The sequence below is a fragment of the Dasypus novemcinctus genome, chromosome 12 (genome assembly GCF_030445035.2).
Source record: "Dasypus novemcinctus isolate mDasNov1 chromosome 12, mDasNov1.1.hap2, whole genome shotgun sequence".
In the NCBI taxonomy this organism is placed as follows: Eukaryota; Metazoa; Chordata; class Mammalia; order Cingulata; family Dasypodidae; genus Dasypus; species Dasypus novemcinctus.
Genome location: NC_080684.1, coordinates 48,735,564 through 48,741,140, shown reverse-complemented (window position 1 = coordinate 48,741,140; position 5,577 = coordinate 48,735,564). Strand labels below are relative to the sequence as shown.

General features: G+C 39.8%; 1 pseudogene; it reads right to left on the bottom strand.

Annotated features, from left to right (window-relative positions):
- Positions 1–1,757: 1,757 nt before the first annotated feature.
- Positions 1,758–2,482, bottom strand: LOC101442700 (large ribosomal subunit protein eL19-like; annotated as a pseudogene).
- Positions 2,483–5,577: the final 3,095 nt, after the last annotated feature.

Genomic DNA, 5,577 nt, shown 5'->3' with positions numbered 1-5,577 from the left:
CAGCCTATCCCCTAATTCCCATTGTGTGGGCAACATGTACCTGTATTGCTTCTGGAGTCTCCACTTGTTTGTCTTCCTAGATACAATCGTTTAATAATCAAAGACTTTATTCTAAGAATAGCTTTCAGATTTTTTTCTCTCCATACCTTTTCGTAGAACTAGGAAAACCCAACTCATAAAATGGATGGGTGCCAATTCCATTTTCTCTCTTTGTAAAAGTGCTGGAGACGAGGCCGATGCAAATGAAAAGCAGGCTGTAAAAGAAGGAAGACAAGCCATGGGGTCTGAACTAGCTAACTATAAATCAGAGAAAGAACCCCGGAGTGGGGAAAATTGGTTGTATTGAATATAGTTTACATAGATTTGGAGTTAGTCCTTTTAAATCAGCACTTTCATTAAGTGCTGCTCAAAAGCCTATATATGATTTGGATAAAATCCAAATGTATATCTAATCCAAATATCTTATCCTTGCACTTAAGGCTCTCCATCATCTGATCCCAAATCCCTCTTCTAGCCTCAATGCTCGTTCCTTTCCTGTACTATCTTAGTCAGACCTACACAGTCTCATCTCCTACCCACATCCAGTGCTTTCCCATTGCTGGGGCTTTGATCTTGCCATATCCCTTCCTACGAAAGCTCTCATCTTTTTTCAACTTTCCTGAGTCCCATAGGAATCAAATCAGTTACACTTTCCTTATGAAGGTTTCCTTGACCTCCTACCCACAGGGTTTTTTCCTTCTTCTTAATAGTTGGAACATTCATCATCTATCCCTCATTCAATCTGCACTTATATACTGCCTTCCACTATTAGTTGTCACTTACTGTGTATACATTCCATTTCCCAACTAGATTGTTTACTTCTTGAGATCAAACATGATTGTGTCTTATGTTCTCTAATATACCCAGTAGTCCCTGGCACAGTAATTTGTGCAAAGTAAGAGTTCAAAAGATAATTTTTTTTGTAGATATGTTGAGGATTGAAGCTAGGTAACATGTTGCCCTGTGCATGTTTTGCTCAGAATTTCTCTTGAGAATGGAATTAGTAACTGGGTATCTCTGAGAGAGACAGAGATACAGATGTTTGGGAAGGAATGATTAATAGATAAACGTTAAATGGGAGGCAATAAAGGGAAAGATCACGTCAATAGAGTTGAGATGAAACACATGTGCTAGCAGGCATGGTGACTGTGTGGAAGATTCATTCCCAAAACTTCTACAGGCTACAACTACATAAATCCCAACTTAAGCAAGATTGGCCTCAATATATATCTATGTAGGGTATTGTTCAGTCCAAGTTCCCTGTCCTCTTAGTAATCACATCTCCTTGAAAGTAATAATAAAAAACAGAAACTAATAATAAAAATTCCCAAAAGGAGAATAATAGTCTAACATGCACAAAAAAAATTATGAGACCAACATTAGAGAAACAAAACCTAGAATTGGAGACACAGCTCTTCACAGAGTGGTAAAAAGAGCTGGACCTAGGACATGGCTGTGTGACTTGGAGAAGTTTACTTAGCTCTTCAGAGGTTCATTTACCTCAGCTGTAAAATGGCAGTAAGATTATTCAACCCCATCTTCCTTTCTAGTAGAACCTCTATATCCTTGAAGATAGAGGTGGAATCATATTTCAGTACTGCTGAACTTGGCATTTTACAAAGATTTTTTTTTTTGACAAGCAGATAAAGGCTTTTTTTATTGAATGATGATATATATAATTGCGGAGGCCACTATGTACAGACAAGAGAAGGGGAGCTTTATTTCTGGGTCTCTTCCTCCTTTGACAGTCTTGAAAATCTCCTCCTTCTTGGCCTGGAATCACTCTTCAAGGTGCTTGCAGGTCTCCTTGGCCTTGGACCTGTGGCTTCAGCCTGGTCAGCCAGGAGCTTCTTGTCTGCCTTCAGCTGGTGGATGTGTTCCATGAGAACTTGTTCTTGAACTCGCTTGTTCTTAAATACATTCCCTTTCACCTTCAGGTACAGGCTGTGGATACATGTGGCGGTCAATCATCTTAGATTCATGGTATCTTCTGAGCAGCTGGCACTCAAAATTCTCATTCCCCTCGTCCAGGTTACCTTCTCAGGCATGCAAGCACTGGCAAAACACTTTTGCTTACCGATGCCCATATGCCTGCCCTTCCAGTGGGTCAAGATGTTTTTCCAGCATCATGCCTGGGAATGAACAGTCACAGGCTTGCGGATGATCAGCCCATCTTTTTTGTTTGTTTGTTTGATATGCTGCTTAACTATCTCATACATATTCATCCTTTTTAAAATATGTTTTTTATTTATTTTTCAAAGATACATAGATCACAGTGTTCCAAAAATGTATTCATTAGCCCATCTTTGGTCAGTTTCCAAATCTGCTTTTGGGGGTTGGCATTGGTGCTTTCATTGGTCTCATTGGGGTCCAACCAAACCTTCTTCTTTCCACAGCGGAGGACACTGGAGGGAAGCCTCTTCTGAAACCTGAGTATACGCATAGCTGCAGCAGCAGCGCCAAAAGGAAAGACCCTTACAAAGATATTTAAAGGGATCTGGTTGATCTAGAAGATTGTGCCCTTGCGCATTTCACTTTCCTTTCTTCCTCTTCCCAACTGGAACATGGATGTGATGGCTATAGTGGCCATTTTGCAACCATGAAACTATCAAGAGACTAGAAGCTATTCACTAAGACTGATGAGCAGAAAGATGAAAGGACCCTGGGCATCTGATGGACACAGAGCTGGCCCTACATTGACTACCTTTGGACTTCTTTTTAATGTGAGAGAAAAATCCCTATTCTTGTTTAAGGCATTATTTTTCCTACTTCAAAGAATTATGTAAATTAAATGAGACAAAATACATAAATAACTTTTGTTATTATCCTTTCTTCATACCATTCATGAAAGACTTAATTGTAAAATAAATAAGTAATACTTGGTAATCAGTTTAGATTTTAAAAGCATGTAATTTTAAAAAATGATTTATTTATGTCCCCCACCCCTGTTGTTTTGCACTCGCTGTTATCTGTTCTCCGTATCCATTCACTGTGTGTTCTTCTGTGTCTGCTTTTCTTCCCTTTCAGCAGCACTGGAAAACAATCCTGGGACCTTACAGAATGGAAGAAAGGCGCTCAATCTCTTGCTCCACCTCAGCTCTCTGGTCTGCTGCCTCTCTTATTGTCTCTCCTCTGTGTCTCTTTTTGTTGCATCATCTTGCTGTGCCACCTATCCATGCAGGCCAGCACTCCATGAGGGCCAGCACTACGGCACAACCCAGCGCCCCTGCATAGCCCAGCATTCCTGTACTGGTCAGCACTCTGTGTGGACCAGCTCTCCACTCAGGCCAGCTTGTCACCCAGGCCAGTTGCCTTCACCAGGAGACCCCAAGAATCGAACCTGGAACTCCTATATGGTAGATAAGAGCCCAATTGCTTGAGCAACATGCATTTCCCAAAATGCATGTCATTTTAGCTTAATTTTTGCCTACATGTGAAGTTGCCAAATATAATTACTCCACATGTTCATATCATGAATAGTTAATTGCAAGCTTTCACTTTCCTCTGCCTGTTAACTGCCCTCTCTGTTCTGATCAGTCTGAGGACTCAGTCTTCCCCATTCTGCACCTTTGTTCCTGTTGCTTTCCACACACAGAAAAGATTCTTATCTGACTTTCTGCCTACCCAAAGTCTGTTCATTCTTCAAAGTTCATCTGATTTCCTCAGTCTATAGTAATAACCACTTCCCATCATGCTGCTCACACTGATATTCCATACCTGAAATCTTCCATCAATTATCTATACGAAACTATTCAGCACTGAATAATTTCCTTCTTATCTTGCCTTTTATATGTGCAAGTCTTATTCAATGTACTAACTGTTGCTTGAGAACAGTGACTATATTTTTAAGGAATGTGCAAATGAGATCAATATACATGAGCTGCATAAGGATATCCTTCTCATCACTGTAGACTCGGTACGCCCCCGCCCTCTAATCTCCAAAAGAGTCTAGCACAGAGGTGGATACAGGGAAGACACCTAACAAACACGTGCTTAATGGAATTGAAAGCCCTTTCTACTTGCTTAGGTCATGATGCCAGAAGAAAAAACATTCAAATGATAGTCAAGAATTTTCATCTGAAAATTCAAGTGCTTACCCCATGAACCTTGTGTACTGGAATAAACCAGTACAATTAAAAAGAAGACATAGTTTGCTAGAGACAAAATGGAAAAATACCAAGTTGGTCAAGAACCATTTCCAAGTCCTCCGTTTTCTTTACTGCCCCAATAATTTACTCAATCTAATCAAATAAATACTTCAGTTGAATACCAGTGAGTTTTACCTGGGAGGGGCAAAGGCTGAACTTGCCATGTCAGAAGATGCCTACATGTGTATATTTTATATTTTTCTCTTGGAATTTCTGACCTAGAACAATGATCAATTCCACCTATTGCTTGTCTGGAGGAGGCATTTTCATGCTAAGTAAGATATTAAATATAACGTTTAATTTAATTTTCAATTTCCTTTATACCTTTGAAACAAATTATTTTTATTAAAGTATGAATTGAAAGTCAAAACAAAATGTGGTGGCAAGGTTTGAAATTCAGTTGTACAAAAAGAAGTAAAGAATTCATTTCCACATCAGAGAGTTAAAGCAAGTTGTCAGTAACCTAAACTGTACTGGTAATAATTGTAAAAATATTTTTAAGGAGGTATAGCAATTATCTATTAACAAAAGTGGACCATCCAGAAATTGTTCCTTGTTTTTTTTTTTTAATTATACAATGAATATGTGCTCATTATAGAAATATTGGAAAATGTAGATGAGGAAAAAGAAAAAAAACAGAAGAAATCTACCCTAGAAGAGTCACTATTGACAGCTGAGGACATAACCATTAAGAAGAAGTGTATCTATAACATGATAATGAGTTAGATCTGTCCTGTTCTCCCACATTTGAGGCTTAGGACAGTTGATGATGAAAGGCACTTAATTACCTCACATTCTAACCTCCAGTCTTTGGGGCCAGGCATCCTCCTGCAGGCTTGCTGAGAAGTACCAGCGTAGCCCCTAGCTGGTACCAGGGACTAGTACCTTTCTACCCATGGTTTACATAAGATAGCGATGAAAGGCAGGAGAAAGTTGTGGGGAACATACCGTTTACTGTGACCCTTTTCCCCTCCCTCATGGAGATGAAGAAGTTGCTTTCTCCTCGTTGAAGCTCAGTGAAGGAATCTCAAAAAGAAACATCCCTAAAGATCAGAGGTGTTTATAACGTGGGCACCAGTATCTTCTTTGCCAGCTGGGTGCCGGCTCAGGGAAGAACTTTGCACATGCATCCCAATGCCTGTATAGACCAGAACATGATGAGAGAGTTCTTGGAAAGGTGTTTGGGGACTCAGAAAATCTAGGAATATGGCACAGTGATTTTTAGGGAAAAAAGGGTTTGCTTGCAAAATGGTCCTTCGATTTTGGGGTGCATTTGGTCTGGAGAGTTCTGAAAGTAAAAGACCTTCTTTGGAAGGCAATATCAGCAGTGCTTGAAGGGAAAATAGGTATAAGGTGCTGGTGGAGAAGAGCCCAATTCCTATCCTGTCTC